Here is a 19,825-nt window from a genome sequence, read left to right on the forward strand (position 1 = left end):
ATCCTGTTTTATAAAGAGTTGGATGCAATTCAATTCGCAAAAGACAATAATAATGTGCACTATGGGGAGTACGAAAACACTAAGCACAACATTCCAGTATATATGGAAGATAGTGCTATAGAAGTGCGTGTGCATGATCTTCCCTCAAGCGACATCGATCCTTATATTCGTAAATCTATGTCCCAATACGGAGAGATTCTCTCTATCGAAATAGAAAAGTGGAAGAACTTTTTCCCCGGTATTCTAAATGGCGTTCGTTTGTTATGCATGCGCTTGAAGAGGCCTATACCTTCTTATGTAACTTTCGGTCAGGATACAAGAATCCCATGCAAATCACTTGTTACCTATGACAATCAGATGGCCACATGTCAATATTGCCAAAAAGTTGTTCACTACGGTAAGCCATGTGATAAACTGGACAAGGAGACAACCACGCCAAAGGACAACGGTGCTTCCTTCACACCAACCCCAAGCAACCCCAGTACACCTGTGACAGTCACCAACAACAGTGAAGCATCCCCTTCAACGAAACCATCCAACGTATCCCCTATAGAACAAAGTACACCAGCTGCAGTTAACAGCTTACCATCCAACCAACCAGAAACAGCAAACAATGTACAACAAGGCGCATCTCATTCGTGCCGTGACTATCGGATCGATCGGACGTAAATTCGGCTTTCTCCAATCGCGTGGTGAATTGTTTTATTCCGTTATCAAGGTCATTCCGTATTCTATTGTTTGCATCAGTGATAATTCGAATTAATCCGTTCTCAAGGCCGACTGTGAGCTTGTGTGAAGCAGCACTGCGTGCGGTACCGTTAGCCAGCGCCAGCGCTGGGCGCCGCGTATATATCGTTGTACATTAGAAACAGTGATAAATATATATAGTGATAAAAAGAGAAACGTTTCATTGGACAGTGTAGTGAGAGACAAAAAAAAGTGCTTTTTCCTGAAAGAGGTTTTTTGCACTCTACTGGAAGGAATATTTACCCATTGCCTCGGACTGGGTATTGGCAGCCGTTCACCGTTTTGGAGCTTAAGCTAAGTAAAACTTTATTTTCTCTGTTGTTTAATACCACTTCAATTGCACCCCGAATCTGACCGCACGGACACAAGTCCGTGACATGACAGGCGATATCAAATTGCCTGACCTTCCCCTTGATGATCAGATGGATGCTTCAGATGGCAATAAATCGCGCATTAGAAGCTATCCCGATGGGCTTGCACTCTCGGCCGGACCGTATGCGGTTTACATCCGGACCAAAGCGAATGGTAAAAAATTGAACCTTCTAAAACTTTCTAATGACCTGTCCTCGCGATACAATACTGTACAAAAAATTGAAAAAGTACGCCCGGACAAGCTTAGGGTCTTGTTAGCCAGTGCAAAACAGGCTAATGAGATCGTTCAAAGTGAGAATTTCACGCGGGAGTATCGCGTATACGTACCAGCTCGCGAAGTCGAGATAGACGGCGTGATCACCGATCCGAGTCTGACTTGCGAGGACGTTCTTAAGCATGGGGCAGGCGGATTTAAAAACCCCCTACTCAAGAACGTTAAGATACTGGACTGCAAGCAATTGCGTTCAGTATCGACCGCTGAGGATGGGACTAAGTCCTATATCCCATCAGACTCGTATCGGGTGACTTTCGCTGGCTCGGCTTTGCCTAATTACGTCCTCCTGGACCGAGTTCGTTTACCTGTTCGTCTTTATGTACCGCGGGTCATGAACTGCACCAATTGCAAACAATTGGGACATACAGCATCCCATTGTTGCAATAAATCCCGGTGTATAAAGTGTGGAGGGAGTCATGCGGATAACTCCTGCAGTGGAGACAATGAAAAGTGTCTCTACTGTAAGGAGGGGCCGCATGACCTCTCTGATTGTCCCGTGTATAAATTGCGTAAGGATAAAATGAAGCGTTCACTCAAGCAACATTCCAAACGCTCATTTGCGGAAATGTTGAAATGTGCTACGCCACCTACCGAAAATCCTTACGCTTACTTGTCAACTGACGAGAGCGAATATGATGACCCCCTCGAAGGTACATCTTCGGCTGTCCCTCATAGCTCATCAATTAGAAAGAGAAGAAATAAATCCTCTCAAAAGCTCCCTAGTAAGGGTTCGAAGATGTCCTCTGATGGGTCTCGAAAAATTACAACAACTGGTAGTGATGGCAAAAAACCAGAGAAAAAAGCTCCAGGCCTTGGAAAATTAAATTCCGAGCAAGAATTTCCATCACTTCCTGGGACTTCAAAACCCCCGAAAGTCCCTAAAGATCAGTCAGAGAATTTACCAAATACTGGGTTTGTTAAATTCTCTGATATTGTGGACTGGATCATGTCTACTTTCAATATTTCTGAACCTCTTAAAAGCCTGATAATGGCTTTTATTCCTACAGTTAAAACATTCTTGAAGCAGTTGACTGCAAAATGGCCCCTTCTTTCAGCGATCGTATCCTTCGATGGCTAAGTCACCCACCGAGGTCACGGATACAATCACTGTTATACAGTGGAATTGTAGAAGTATCATCCCAAAAATAGATCCTTTCAAATTTCTAGTAAATAATCTGAAATGTGACGCATTTGCATTGTGCGAAACTTGGCTAACTTCTGAAATACCCTTAAACTTCCACGATTTTAACATTATTCGTCTGGATCGAGATGATCCCTATGGAGGAGTACTTTTAGGGATCAAAAAGTGCTATTCTTTCTATCGCATTAAGCTCCCCTCGATACCAGGTATTGAAGTTGTCGCATGTCATGTTACAATCAAAGGTAAGGACCTTTGCATTGCTTCCATCTACATTCCCCCAAGAGCCTCGGTTGGGCATCGGTGGCTCAGTGATATCGTAGAGCTCCTTCCTGCACCGACGTTGGTTTTAGGAGACTTTAACTCACACGGTACGGGATGGGGCTGTCTTCACGATGATAACAGATCAACTATGATCCATGATATCTGCGACAACTTCAATATGACAATCTTGAATACGGGAGAAATGACACGAATTCCTGCACCACCAGCAAGACCAAGTGCGCTAGACTTATCCCTTTGCTCGACATCGCTACGGTTGGATTGCACGTGGAAGGTAATCCCTGATCCCCACGGTAGCGATCATCTGCCTATCGTAATTTCAATCGCCACCGGATTAAGACCATCGGAGACAATCAATGTTTCGTATGACCTCACACGAAATATTGATTGGAAATGCTACACAAATTCGATATCTGAGAAACTAGAAACAACACAAGAACTTCCTCCGGAGGAAGAGTACACGTTTTTGGCTGGCTTGATTCTCGACACCGCGATTCAAGCTCAGACGAAACGTGTACCCGGCGCGAAAACTAACATCCGTCCTCCCAACCCGTGGTGGGACAAAGAGTGCTCGGAATTAAACGCGGAGAGAACTTCATCATTTATCGAGTTTAGGAAAAACGGAACACCTGATAATTTTAGAAACTACGCGGCATTAGACGCTAAGATGAAAAGCTTGATTAAAGCGAAGAAAAGCGGTTATTGGCGTCGATTCGTAGACGGATTATCGAGAGAAACATCAATGAGTACTCTTTGGAACACAGCCCGACGAATGCGCAACAAAAACACCACGAACGAAAGCGAGGAATATTCTAACCGCTGGATATTCGATTTCGCTAAAAAAGTATGTCCTGACTCTGCTCCGGAACAGACGATCATGCGCGTCGCCTCATCTAACAGAAACGAAACACCTTTTTCGATGGTCGAGTTCTCACTTGCGCTTTTATCGTGTAACAATAAAGCTCCGGGGTTAGACAAAATCAAATTCAACTTGTTGAAAAATTTGCCTGACTCTGCCAAAAGGCGCTTATTGAATTTATTCAATAGGCTTCTTGAGGATAATATTGTCCCACATGACTGGAGACAAGTAAGAGTTATCGCCATTCAAAAACCAGGGAAACCAGCCTCCGATCACAATTCGTATCGGCCGATTGCTATGCTTTCCTGTATCCGGAAATTGTTCGAAAAAATGATTCTGTTTCGTCTAGACAATTGGGTCGAGACTAATGGCTTACTTTCAGATACACAATTCGGCTTCCGCAGGGGCAAAGGAACGAACGATTGTCTTGCGTTGCTCTCAACCGAAATTCAAATGGCATTTGCTCGTAAAGAACAAATGGCGTCAGTTTTCCTAGACATCAAGGGGGCTTTTGATTCAGTTTCCATAAACATCCTATCTGAGAAGCTGCATCAGCAAGGTCTTTCACCAATTTTGAATAACTTTTTGTATAATCTGTTGTCCGAGAAACACATGTATTTCGCGCATGGTGATTTGTTGACAATACGATTCAGTTACATGGGTCTTCCTCAGGGCTCATGCTTAAGCCCCCTTTTATACAATTTTTACGTAAGTAATATCGATGAATGTATCAACACATCTTGCACGCTAAGACAACTTGCCGACGACAGCGTTGTGTCTATTATAGGACCCAAAGCTGCCGATCTCCAAGGACCATTGCAAGATACCCTCGACAACTTGTCGACATGGGCTCTTCAAATGGGTATCGAGTTCTCTACGGAGAAAACTGAGCTGGTTGTATTTTCAAGGAAGCGAGAACCAGCACAACTACAGCTTCAACTAGGGGGTGAAACCATAGCTCAGGTCTTCACATTTAAATATCTCGGGGTCTGGTTCGACTCCAAAGGCAACTGGGGATGTCACATTAGGTATCTGAAACAAAAATGCCAGCAGAGAATCAATTTTCTTCGCACAATAACCGGAACTTGGTGGGGTGCCCGCCCAGGAGACCTGATCAGGCTTTACCAAACAACGATATTGTCCGTAATGGAATATGGATGCTTCTGCTTCCGATCCGCCGCGAACACCCATTTCATTAAACTGGAAAGAATTCAGTATCGTTGTTTGCGTATTGCCTTAGGTTGCATGCAGTCGACTCATACGATGAGTCTCGAAGTGCTCGCGGGCGTATTACCGTTGAAAAATCGATTCTGGGATCTCTCATATCGATTGCTTATCCGATGCGATATCTTGAATCCGATGGTGATTGAAAACTTCGAAAGGCTTGTCGAGCTCAATTCTCAGACCCGTTTTATGTCCTTGTATTTTGATTACATGGCTCAGAATATTAATCCTTCTTCGTTTGTTTCCAACCGTGCTCATTTCTTGGATACTTCTGATTCTACTGTGTTTTTCGACACATCCATGAGAGAAGAAATTCATGGAATTCCGGATCACGTGCGCCCTCAAGTGGCCCCAAATATTTTCTATAATAAATTTAGAACAGTCAACTGTGAAAAGGTGTTTTACACTGACGGATCAAACATCGACAGGTCCACAGGCTTCGGCATCTTCAATCAAAACATCACCGCTTCTTACAAACTCAGTGATCCGGCTTCAGTTTACGTCGCAGAATTAGCTGCTATTCAGTACACCCTCGAGATCATTGAAACCTTGCCCAAAGACCATTATTTCATTGTTACGGACAGTCTAAGCTCAATAGAAGCTCTCCGGGCAATGAAGCCAGGAAAGTATCCCCCATATTTCCTGGGGAAAATACGGGAACATTTGAGAACTTTATCTGAACGGTCTTATTTAATATCGTTAGTCTGGGTCCCTTCGCATTGTTCCATTCCGGGCAATGAAAAGGCAGACTCATTGGCTAAAGTGGGCGCATTGGAAGGTGATATTTATGAAAGACCAATCTGCTTCAATGAATTTTTCAGTATCTCTCGTCAGAAAACTCTCGAAAGTTGGCAAACTTCATGGAGCAATGGCGAACTGGGACGATGGCTACATTCCATTATCCCTAGGGTATCGACGAAACCTTGGTTCATGGGGATGAACGTGAGTCGCGATTTCATTCGTGTTATGTCGCGGCTCATGTCAAATCACTACACCTTCAACGCACATCTCCGGCGTGTTGGGCTTGCGGAGAGCGGTCTCTGCACCTGTGGCGACGGTTATCAGGACATCGAGCATGTCGTGTGGTCGTGCGTAGAGTATCGTGACGCCAGGTCGAAGCTACTGGAATCCCTTAGGGCCCGAGGTAGACCGCCTGAGGTTCCGGTTCGGGATGTGTTGGCGAGTCGGGATAGTTCATATATGCTTCTCATATACCAGTACCTTAAACACATTGATATACAAGTGTAATGTGTTTATCCTCGTTCAGAAAGTATAAACTCCACCTACAGGTTCGACACTAACATCCGCCCGATTCTCTCGATCCCCGTCCCTGTCCACCATCTTCATTGGAACTAACAAGATCTTTTTTTTGTCACTAACTTTTTCGTTCCCCCTTCCCTGTCTCTTCACCATCTCGATGGCAACTAATTAGATCTCTATCGTTTTCAGACATTTTGTCCCCACATCCCCTGTTTTACCCCGTTTCCACAATATTTACTTTTTTTTTTCTTCATCTCTTCCGTAACATCACCATCATCGTCCAGGGAAGACCGCTCCAGTCGAAAACCAGCATGCGGGCCACCCGCCAGGCCTTCGTAGCCTGGGGGTGTTTCCCGCGGACCCACACGGACCGAAGGATGCGGCCAACATGGATATTTGCAAACGCCATATGGAAGACCCTCATGCAATATCCAATTCACCGGCATTACATAATGATACTATTCTAGTTTTAATATAGTCGTAATTAAGATTAGTAAATATCCTTGGCATCTTAGAGCTTAAGCAGTGTGCCTTAAAATTATATTATAATATTGAATAAAAAAAAAAAAACAAGGCGCATCTACGGCAACTAGCAACGAAATCAACAACAATACCACGCAATGGATGACGAGACGAACCACGAACAAACTGCCTCTCAATCCTCGCAGGAGGGAACCGGAAGCTCCTCTCCCCCTAGAAAAAGGGTGACAACGAGATGCAATAGGAAAAAAAATTAGCTAAAAACTCAGCTCGATCGGCCACGTAAAGCTTGTACACGAATAAAAAATATCTTTTATATCTATTTAATATGAATAAAAAATATTTTTTATACAAAAAAATTGCATTTTAGGATGGGCTTTGACTTATATGCAATTTCGCACCCTCTCATCCTGCTACTAATGCAGAAGGCGATAGCACCCAGTTGACACCGTTCTATTGATCAAATGGTATCATGGACACACGGGGAAACATGAAATAGGGAACTTGTAAGGACTTATTTATCTCACCATTTGACGACCTGTATGTGTGTGTATGTGACAAATAATGTCACTCAATTTTCTCAGATTGGCTGAACCAATTTTCACAAACTCAGATTCAAATGAAAGGTCTTATGGTTCCAAAGACTGCCAGATTCAAATGGAACGTCTTACGGCCTCATACAATTTTACTGAATTTCATTTGGATCTGACTTCCGGTTCCGGAATTGTAAGGCAATATGTGAAAATTTATGAAAAAATGCGTTCTCAGAATTTTTCAACCGATTCTTACATTGTTAGTGAAAATTTTCAATTTCATGAGTATTTTTTCACAAGCTATCTATCCATCTAGTTGGCCGATTTTGTTAGTTAGTGAATATATAAAACTACTTCGGGACTACTAGTTCTCGGTTTCCGATTCCGAAAGCACCGATAATAGTGAAGAAAAGCTCCAAAAGCGGAACTCACGCAACGGTTGAACCGATTTTCACGAATCATGATTCAAATTGAAGCTCTTGTTGTCTTGAAGGATGCTGTGCAATTTCATCCAGCTCCGACTTCCAGTTCCGAAATTACAGGAGGATGAGAGTGAAAACATTCATGTCGTCATTCAGTATGTATGTGTGAGTATGCATCAAATAATGTCACTCATAAAATAAAAACCTGTTTTAATCCACCTAGTAGTGAAATGATGCCTTTCTCATATTTATCATACTATCATATATAATACTGTGGTATTCTTCAAAACAATTTTCTTCGATTCTTAAAAGAATAACCGAAATCGGTGAAGATATAGAATATATTTGAGGTCGATTTAGAAAACTTTTTACGGTTTTTCGTCCTTTTCAGTGATAGTATAAAATTTTTGACACACTTTACCCTATATTTCCGGATCCGGAAGTCGGATTCGGATGAAATTCAGGAATTACGTATGGGACCACAGGACCTTTCATTTGAACCTAAGTTTGTGGAAATCAGAGGCGCCATCTATGAGAAAAGTGCGATGATGCAAAATGAAAAAAAAAATTCTAATCAACTTTACATAACTGTTTACGAATTTAAAAGGTTATGTTAATTCATACCCAAAGAAAGTTTATTATTTTATTCAAGATGAAAAAAAAATCTTTACAGAATCTTCTAATGATATTTTTGAAAATATAAGTAATATGAGAAAGGCATCATCACACCACTAGGTGGATTGAAAAAGGTTTTTCTTGAATATTTATATGAACGTTAATCTGTTATCTAGTTCCAATGCCAATTACTGTCCTATCTGTTTACCTCTATGAAGGGTAAGGGGCTGTTCATAACAGACGACACGCTTTTTTGACGATTTTTGACTCCCCATCCCCCCTTTGTCACAAATTGTCACAGAAGCAAAGATGCTAGAAAATCATATTACTGAAAAAAATGTCAGTGCATTACTTAAGTTAAACCGTTTGAAGGCATCTTTTTCTTTTTTACTCATTTTAGGCAAAATTTATTAATTTTGCTAATTTACTCGCTCCTCCGTGCACTTTTGTTGATCACAAAAGAAATGATTTCCTGCATCATTCATTTCCGAATTTACAAGAAGAAGCTTTTACATCAACAAATACACGTTTTCCTATAGAATGTAAACGTTTATTGTGGAGATTTTTTCAGGAAATAGGGCAAAGCAGTAATATAATTAGGTATTTCAAAAATGCGCTCATTGAAAACATTGGACGTCACATTCCAAAAATCTCCCCCCTTCCCCCTGTCACAAAAGGTCACGTTTTATGAAACACCCCTTTCCCCCTTGCGGCGTGACGTCTTTTATAGACAGCCCTTAAGGAAATCGAATCCAGGTAGGCTGCGCAAAAGGCAATAGCATACCCATAATTTGAAGCATTTTCGCTTGATGCAAAACCCAACCCAGTTTCGACCCCAACTTCTGTCAAATCCCTATATTTGACAGCAGTGAAACTGGGTTAGTTTCTAAGTTTATTAAGAATATGATATTCAATTCTCTTTCTGAAAGTTCTATCTTTTTGACTTACCAACTATTAGCAAATGTAAAACTGTGACGTCAAAAAGTACGATTACCCGATTGCTAAACCGACTATCGTTTCTGTAGAGGCAATCAAGTTATCAAGGGCTTTTAAATAATTGATCAAATTAACCCCGATAAAAAAAACCACTTGTAAGTGTATATTTTCTACGTCGCTTGAAACCGATTAACAGTATCAATCGATTATTGCGCAATAAACTTACAATTTGCATTTTGTTGTGTCAAGTGCAAAATAAGAATAAAACAACGTAACGTCTATTTAGAAAAAAAAATGGCCTACTTCCTGTGCCCACTTACTGCGCACCGCGGTAGCGCTAAACGAAGTATGTAGGATCCACATTGGACGTCTCGACTGATTTAACAACTTCATAAATTTTATAGACAGAAAATACCCACACTCGCCCGGTAAAATACTCTCACGCTAACCGGAGTAAGGTCGATGCTAAGTAATCCGCCGGCTGTGAAGTGAAGTGCATTCAAGACTGGCATTGGATCAGAAATAGCAGTAGAAATATGTACGAAAATTAGCAAAACAAGAGCACCTTGTTTAGATTAGATTCACTGCATTCACTCGTGGGCATGATCTGCGATCGAATACGACTGCAGTTTCTAGTAAACTGTTTTAATTGTTTGGCACAGAATTCCAAATGCGGAAAAACCTTTTAATTTATTTTCTGTTCATACACTAAGAAGGTTCGCCATGAGATTTATTTTCATAGAAACAAAACTCGAGTTACTAGTTAGTGCTGATGAAGGACTGTTATATGGCTGTGTTAATTAGCATCGTCGATTCAGGAGTTGGAGTCTATGTATTCTACTGATTAGGTGAACACAATTGTATTAGTAATATTTCTTCATCCAGTGTAATAGACATTTTCGAATATTCATTTCCATATCAATATCATGTTTGCAAACATTTAATTTAAAAATGAATCCAACATGTTTCCTGACTGTAAATTATACACGCTCGTTCAATGTTATTCTAAAGTGAGTAAAATTTGAATCACTTTCGCTGAAAGTGAAACTACTGTATAGTGAGTGAAGTTAAATTCACTCACCTTTATTTTTTTTTCATAAATACGTTTATTTCTTAAGGCAGTTTACATAAGTTTTTCTTCGCCGTAGCATCACTTTTACATAATATTCTTATCCTAATTTAATTCTAACATAGTCACAACGTTTTGCATTTATTAAAACATATTCTCTTATTACTTAAATATCATCTTAGGTAACTCGTCATTAATTATGAAATCTACTCGGAAATATTATTTGAACCAAACGATTAACTTCTATAAATTATAAAATAAGCTGTTATTTTCAGACATTTTGTTAATAATTTCATAAACTGTTTCGAGTTTGTTTGTATCATTACATTATTTTTATTCTAATTTAGCTATTGGTTGAACTCATGGACGCAGCTGGGATCAGAACTAAGTCTTGAAAGGGGCCTTTATTAAATTGAAACTCCAGTTTTCTTTATGAAATGATAAATAAGTTTCATGTATGAAAGGTCACGACAAGCAAGAATGTCTCGAACTGGGACATTGGATAGTCTACCTTGGGTACGCAAAGAATTTATTAGTTGAGATCTGACATCACGATACTCCACGCATGTCCAAACGACATGATCAATATCCCGATAACCTTCTCCGCAAGCACAATGATTAGTCTCGGAGAGCCCAATTCGAAGGAGATGTGCATCTAACGTGTAGTGATTGGACATGAGTCTGGACATCACACGAATGAAATCTCTACTCACATCCAGTCCCCTGAACCATGCCTTTGTCGATATTTTCGGAATAATTGAGTGCATCCACCGACCCAGATCATCTTTATCCCAAGAAGCTTGCCAGCTGGCAAGTGTTCTTTGGCGAGACGAGCTATAGAATTCGTTGAAAGCAATTGGTCTCTCATAAATTTCACCCTCAATAGCACCACGTTTGGCTAAAATATCGGCTCTTTCATTGCCAGGAATGGAGCAATGAGCCGGGACCCAGACTATAGTGATTAGATAATTATTGTTCAATATGTCGTTCAGGCACTGTTTTATTTTGCCCAGGAAAAACGGTTCAGTCTTGCCAGTCATGTTTGAGCGAATGGCTTCAATTGCACTCAGACTATCTGTGAAGAGGAAATAATGGTTTGGAATTAATGTGACGATTACACTCAAACTATAATGAACTGCTGCTAGCTCTGCTATATAAACAGATGCAGGTTCTTGAAGCCTAAATGAGGCCGAAACATTATTGTTGAACATACCAAACCCTATCGCTTCTTCAATTCGCGATCCGTCCGTGTAAAACATTTTCTCAGAGTCAATATGCCTGAATTTACTTGAAAATATTTTTGGGATTTCCATAGAGCGTAGGTGGTCCGGGATTCCACGCACTTCGCGCTGCATGGATGTATCGAAAAATAAAGTTGAGTCAGGGACATTTAGGAGGCTGACACGGATAGGAATATATCTTGAAGGGTTGATTTCCTGTGACATATGGTTAAAATATACTGTCATGAATTTTGTTTGAGATCGAAGCTCGACTAGTCGTTCGAAATTATTAATTACCATGGGATTCAGCACCTCACATCTTATTAGCAGGCGTGATGAAAGCTCCCAAAATCGATCTTTTAATGGAAGAACTCCCGCCAGAACTTCAAGACTCATTGTATGTGTCGAATGCATGCACCCTAAAGCAATTCGCAAACAACGATACTGAATTCGCTCCAGTTTGATAATATGAGAGTTTGCAGCGGAACGAAAGCAAACGCATCCATATTCCATCACTGAAAGTATCGTTGTCTGATACAATTTTATTAGATCTTCCGGATGAGCACCCCACCAAGATCCTGTTATTGTTCGAAGAAAATTTACTCTTTGTTGGCATTTTGTTATCAGAAACCTAATGTGTCCTCCCCACGTGCATTTGGAATCGAACCACACCCCGAGGTATTTAAAAGTTAAAACCTGTTGGATCATTCTTCCCATCATATGGAGCTGAAGCTGCGCGGGATCATGCTTTCTTGAAAAGACGACTAACTCTGTTTTCTCCGCAGAGAATTCGATACCAAGATGAACAGCCCAATCGGACAAGTTATCTAAGGTATCTTGCAATGGATCACTCACCTTTAAGTAGAAATGAAATTTGTCAGATTCTGAGGAACATTTATTATGTGCTAGAAAAGTTAAAAAATAGCTCCAATGAGCAAACATTTTCGTCGAACAACTTCTAACTTGCCTTTGATGAAACATAATTCTGCCAACATTTTGCCCTCATCACAACCGTGAGAAAATCGGCATCACGTACGGCTCTGGCAAGAAAACCAATCGATATTTTTCGTTCACTTCAAAAGCTGTAACAGATTCTAATGTTAAAAGCGGAACAGTGCAATGCTAAAAATCAACAGTTTTATAAAAGGTGTTTCTGTAAATACATTTCATATTGCTAGACACACTAAAAATCAAGTACACTTCATTTGAGCATCAAAAACTTAGCGCATAAATGTAAAGCATTTCGTCATATGACATGTGCTGACACTTGCGGCAATACCCGGGTAGGTGTAAATAGCAAACAAAGGTCAAAATAATAACAAATTTTACCATCATATCTTGGCTTGATGTTTCTGTGTTGTCAAAGCGATACTTGATATTTTCGTGATATTTCATCAAGGGATCAAGACATTGTACAATATCTATTCAACATCAAAATTAGTTATAATATCTTATTTCGTTATTGATGAGCTATTTCAAATTCATTAAGTAAATTGACCCAGTAGTTTTATCTTTAAATAAAATACCATTTAATAAACTGCATCAGAATCAGATAAGAGAAATACTTAAGATATTACTCTATTCTAAATGCTAGAATATAAAATAATTAACAAATTCATCTTCTATAAATATTTTGTTCTTGGTTTGATATTACAATGACAGAATTTTTTATTTTGTTGCTATTTTCTCATGCAGGCTTTGTTATGATTTTTGATATTTTAACTCTTATTTCAAACTAAATAATGTTAATTTCTACCATTGAGATGTTTGATTTTAATGACAGAATTTGGTATTGGTTTGCAAATCACTTCTACCCGGGTATTGAGTGTCAAACATAGGGTGAGTATTCGGTTACCGGCGTTACCGGCACCCTAAGTGCACATTATGCGGACATATATACATCAATGGAAAGCTAAAGTCCCTAGCTAACAAATGACTAAGAAACTAAGGTGATTTATTTGATTGTAAAAACTTTATTATCAATTTAATAAAGTGATAAATTATCAATTTAATAATATGATAAATTTTGGTTACCGGCACCCCAAGAAATTTCGCTAAAAATGGAAAAATTTAAGTAAAGATTGTAATTATTCAAAGAAAAACCGGAATTTATTCTTTTAGCCGGCGTTTTGGACAAAAGTCTTCATTACCTGATGGTGACTTCGCCTCGGATCTCTTGGCCGATGATCTGGATGGTGGCGCCTTTGGTGTTGATTTGGCCGGTCTTCCACCGGCTTCGCGACATTGAATACGTTACTGCAGTAGACACGATTGGCTTCTTATTCACTTCAACGTCTAATGGCATTAATCAGTGCATTAAAGTTAATTTTCCTTGACTTTGATGATTTGTTTGGAGCCGTCGTTGCGAACAGAACCAGAGAACCAAAGTTTTTAATTATATGTATTGAAGCTGTCAATTTGTCCACGTGTTGCATATCACCAGAGATGCCAGCTAAACAATAAGTTTAGCTAGCAAAACCAAAAAGATCGCACCAATTTTCAATAGTCTGTAAATTCTGACAAATGTCGGCAAACAATCGAAGTTTCAAAAGTATGTAAACAGTCTTCAGGCGAAAAAAGGTTTGCAGGTTAACTACGAAATTTGATAATTTACAGACAAATTTGCACATTTGGTATCTCTGCATATCACTGACAATTTTTCACGATTTGTCGAAAAAAAATGGGGTGTCGGTAACTTGGGGCTGCCGTTTTGAAAATTACGAAAAAAACTTTTCTTGAAAAAATATTGTTAAATCACGAAATAGATTGATTTCACCTCATAAATATTCGATCGATTGATGCTTTTCAACTTATGATACTATAAAAACTTTTGTGTTGATTTTCAAACATTAAAAAATTTGTTTTGAGCGCAACAAAAAGTACAAGCGTCTGTTCGCTTTAGTATTCGGAACAAAAAGAACCTGTTGTTATGACACATACATGACATTTGTCGGAATGACGCTATCCGCTTTTTGTCAAAACTTAAGGTGAAGTGCCGGCAACCGAACACCTTCCCCTATAATAATTATTTGAACAAAATGGCAGAAAGAAATATTGTGAATTGATTGAATCCAATTTTCCATCACGTGTCCAAGATAATTTTTTTATACAGTAAGTACAATCATTATATTTCTGGTGAATTTTTATGAAAAACGTTTCAGCAAGTGACAACTTCTCTTTGTGCATTCTATCATCCAACCATCTGGAGGCAGGATTTTTTTATTTTTATTTAAAGTTTATTTAGACCCGGTTTTAACCTTACTATGGTCTTTCACCGGGTTCTAGAAGTCAGGATTCCCCAAAGTAGATCACCGTTTCCCCCAACACTTTTTAAATGTTTCATTGTAACAAATTATAATAGAAAAAATATGATTTTTGGAAAATGCTGGACCCTACGGACTCCCTTGAGTAATAAATTGTTTCCATTGATTTTATAGACAAAAAACTTTGGACGCGTTTTTCTCGAAAGCAGGTTTTGAAAGTCCGTGTCCATCGTCATTCAAAAACTTTTTTTTTTAAATTTTGAACACACTTTCTACATATGAATAAACCAGACCCCAACGTTTTCCTTTTCTTTGTTTGTTACTTTGGGAAGGTTTTACAGCTACAAAATGGTGGATTTTTTCGTGAAAAATCGTAGTTTTCACTTTGAACAACTACCAAAAATTTAAAAAAAAAATGAAAAAAAATCAAACAGAAACGTTGGAGTCTAGAAAAACTTCTACTCTAACTATGCTGCTTTGATTTGTTCACTTCTGATTAGTCTGCGCTGAGATACAGTGGACACCGAAAACCATGATTTTTAAGAAGCGTCCTCAAGAGTACCTCTTCACGATTCCGACGGGTTAGCTAGTTTCTCAATAATTGTCCACGAAAAAATTATAAAATGTTTGGATTGTTTTACGTTTCGCATTAAGCTCATCAGTGCATTAGCAGAGTATGTTGACTGCTAATGCCACCTCGCGGATCAACATAATCCGCTAAGCAGACGTAAAGTCATTGCACTTATTCGTTTTCGCCTGCGACGTCTGGATAGGTTTAGCACTTTGGTGTAAATAAGTGCATTGTAAATAGCGATGACTTTACGTCTGCTTAGCGGATTATGTTGATCCGCGAGGTAGCATTAGCAGTCAACATAATCTGTTAATGCACTGATGAGCTGAATGCGAAACGTAAAACAATCAAAACAGTCATGTGCACTTCTGCACAAATAGGTACCTACGAGGTACCAAAACCTAAATGACTAAAATGTTGTTCGAATGATGCTTTTTATCATGAAAAACATTTGAATTTATTTTGTTCAAGACAACTCTGAAAAAAATTCGCAAAGATGATTTTTTTTTTTTATTCAATATTATAATATAATTTTAAGGCACACTGCTTAAGTTCTAAGATGCCAAGGATATTTACTAATCTTAATTACGACTATATTAAAACTAGAATAGTATCATTATGTAATGCCGGTGAATTGGATATTGCATATGGGTCTTCCATATGGCGTTTGCAAATATCCATGTTGGCCGCATCCTTCGGTCCGTGTGGGTCCGCGGAAAACACCCCCAGGCTACGAAGGCCCGGCGGGTGGCCCGCATGCTGGTTTTCGACTGGAGCGGTCTTCCCTGGACGATGATGGTGATGTTACGGAAGAGATTAAGAAAAAAAAAAATAAATATTGTGGAAACGGGGTAAAACAGGGGATGTGGGGACAAAATGTCTGAAAACGATAGAGATCTAATTAGTTGCCATCGAGATGGTGAAGAGACAGGGAAGGGGGAACGAAAAAGTTAGTGACAAAAAAAAAAGATCTTGTTAGTTACAATGAAGATGGTGGACAGGGACGGGGATCGAGAGAATCGGGCGGATGTTAGTGTCGCTCCACCTGTAGGTGGAGTTTATACTTTCTGAACGAGGATAAACACATTACACTTGTATATCAATGTGTTTAAGGTACTGGTATATGAGAAGCATATATGAACTATCCCGACTCGCCAACACATCCCGAACCGGAACCTCAGGCGGTCTACCTCGGGCCCTAAGGGATTCCAGTAGCTTCGACCTGGCGTCACGATACTCTACGCACGACCACACGACATGCTCGATGTCCTGATAACCGTCGCCACAGGTGCAGAGACCGCTCTCCGCAAGCCCAACACGCCGGAGATGTGCGTTGAAGGTGTAGTGATTTGACATGAGCCGCGACATAACACGAATGAAATCGCGACTCACGTTCATCCCCCTGAACCAAGGTTTCGTCGATACCCTAGGGATAATGGAATGCAGCCATCGTCCCAGTTCGCCATTGCTCCATGAAGTTTGCCAACTTTCGAGAGTTTTCTGACGAGAGATACTGAAAAATTCATTGAAGCAGATTGGTCTTTCATAAATATCACCTTCCAATGCGCCCACTTTAGCCAATGAGTCTGCCTTTTCATTGCCCGGAATGGAACAATGCGAAGGGACCCAGACTAACGATATTAAATAAGACCGTTCAGATAAAGTTCTCAAATGTTCCCGTATTTTCCCCAGGAAATATGGGGGATACTTTCCTGGCTTCATTGCCCGGAGAGCTTCTATTGAACTTAGACTGTCCGTGACAATGAAGTAATGGTCTTTGGGCATGGTTTCAATGATCTCGAGGGTGTACTGAATAGCAGCTAATTCTGCGACGTAAACTGAAGCCGGATCACTGAGTTTGTAAGAAGCGGTGATGTTTTGATTGAAGATGCCGAAGCCTGTGGACCTGTCGATGTTTGATCCGTCAGTGTAAAACACCTTTTCACAGTTGACAGTTCTAAATTTATTATAGAAAATATTTGGGGCCACTTGAGGGCGCACGTGATCCGGAATTCCATGAATTTCTTCTCTCATGGATGTGTCGAAAAACACAGTAGAATCAGAAGTATCCAAGAAATGAGCACGGTTGGAAACAAACGAAGAAGGATTAATATTCTGAGCCATGTAATCAAAATACAAGGACATAAAACGGGTCTGAGAATTGAGCTCGACAAGCCTTTCGAAGTTTTCAATCACCATCGGATTCAAGATATCGCATCGGATAAGCAATCGATATGAGAGATCCCAGAATCGATTTTTCAACGGTAATACGCCCGCGAGCACTTCGAGACTCATCGTATGAGTCGACTGCATGCAACCTAAGGCAATACGCAAACAACGATACTGAATTCTTTCCAGTTTAATGAAATGGGTGTTCGCGGCGGATCGGAAGCAGAAGCATCCATATTCCATTACGGACAATATCGTTGCTTGGTACAGCCTGATCAGGTCTCCTGGGTTTGCACCCCACCAAGTTCCGGTTATTGTGCGAAGAAAATTGATTCTCTGCTGGCATTTTTGTTTCAGATACCTAATGTGACATCCCCAGTTGCCTTTGGAATCGAACCAGACCCCGAGATATTTAAATGTGAAGACCTGAGCTATGGTTTCACCCCCTAGTTGAAGCTGTAGTTGTGCTGGTTCTCGCTTCCTTGAAAATACAACCAGCTCAGTTTTCTCCGTAGAGAACTCGATACCCATTTGAAGAGCCCATGTCGACAAGTTGTCGAGGGTATCTTGCAATGGTCCTTGGAGATCGGCAGCTTTGGGTCCTATAATAGACACAACGCTGTCGTCGGCAAGTTGTCTTAGCGTGCAAGATGTGTTGATACATTCATCAATGTTGTTTACGTAAAAGTTGTATAAAAGGGGGCTTAAGCATGAGCCCTGAGGAAGACCCATGTAACTGAATCGTAATGTCGACAAATCACCATGCGCGAAATACATGTATTTCTCGGACAACAGATTATACAAAAAGTTATTCAAAATTGGTGAAAGACCTTGCTGATGCAGCTTCTCAGATAGGATGTTTATGGAAACTGAATCAAAAGCCCCCTTGATGTCTAGGAAAACTGACGCCATTTGTTCTTTACGAGCAAATGCCATTTGAATTTCGGTTGAGAGCAACGCAAGACAATCGTTCGTTCCTTTGCCCCTGCGGAAGCCGAATTGTGTATCTGAAAGTAAGCCATTAGTCTCGACCCAATTGTCTAGACGAAACAGAATCATTTTTTCGAACAATTTCCGGATACAGGAAAGCATAGCAATCGGCCGATACGAATTGTGATCGGAGGCTGGTTTCCCTGGTTTTTGAATGGCGATAACTCTTACTTGTCTCCAGTCATGTGGGACAATATTATCCTCAAGAAGCCTATTGAATAAATTCAATAAGCGCCTTTTGGCAGAGTCAGGCAAATTTTTCAACAAGTTGAATTTGATTTTGTCTAACCCCGGAGCTTTATTGTTACACGATAAAAGCGCAAGTGAGAACTCGACCATCGAAAAAGGTGTTTCGTTTCTGTTAGATGAGGCGACGCGCATGATCGTCTGTTCCGGAGCAGAGTCAGGACATACTATTTTAGCGAAATCGAATATCCAGCGGTTAGAATATTCCTCGCTTTCGTTCGTGGTGTTTTTGTTGCGCATTCGTCGGGCTGTGTTCCAAAGAGTACTCATTGATGTTTCTCTCGATAATCCGTCTACGAATCGACGCCAATAACCGCTTTTCTTCGCTTTAATCAAGCTTTTCATCTTAGCGTCTAATGCCGCGTAGTTTCTAAAATTATCAGGTGTTCCGTTTTTCCTAAACTCGATAAATGATGAAGTTCTCTCCGCGTTTAATTCCGAGCACTCTTTGTCCCACCACGGGTTGGGAGGACGGATGTTAGTTTTCGCGCCGGGTACACGTTTCGTCTGAGCTTGAATCGCGGTGTCGAGAATCAAGCCAGCCAAAAACGTGTACTCTTCCTCCGGAGGAAGTTCTTGTGTTGTTTCTAGTTTCTCAGATATCGAATTTGTGTAGCATTTCCAATCAATATTTCGTGTGAGGTCATACGAAACATTGATTGTCTCCGATGGTCTTAATCCATAGGCGATTGAAATCACGATAGGCAGATGATCGCTACCGTGGGGATCAGGGATCACCTTCCACGTGCAGTCCAACCGTAGCGATGTCGAGCAAAGGGATAAATCCAGCGCACTTGGTCTTGCTGGTGGTGCAGGAATTCGTGTCATTTCTCCCGTATTCAAGATTGTCATATTGAAGTTGTCGCAGATATCAAGGATCATAGCTGATCTGTTATCGTCGTGAAGACAACCCCATCCCGTACCATGAGAGTTAAAGTCTCCTAAAACCAACTTCGGTGCGGGAAGGAGCTCAATGATATCACTGAGCCGCTGATGCCCAACCGAGGCTCTTGGTGGAATATATATGGAAGCAATGCAAAGGTCCTTGCCTTTGATTGTAACATGACATGCGACAACTTCAATACCTGGTATCGATGGGAGGTTAATGCGATAGAAAGAATAGCACTTTTTGATCCCTAAAAGTACTCCTCCATA

The sequence above is a fragment of the Malaya genurostris genome, chromosome 3 (genome assembly GCF_030247185.1).
Source record: "Malaya genurostris strain Urasoe2022 chromosome 3, Malgen_1.1, whole genome shotgun sequence".
In the NCBI taxonomy this organism is placed as follows: domain Eukaryota; kingdom Metazoa; phylum Arthropoda; class Insecta; order Diptera; family Culicidae; genus Malaya; species Malaya genurostris.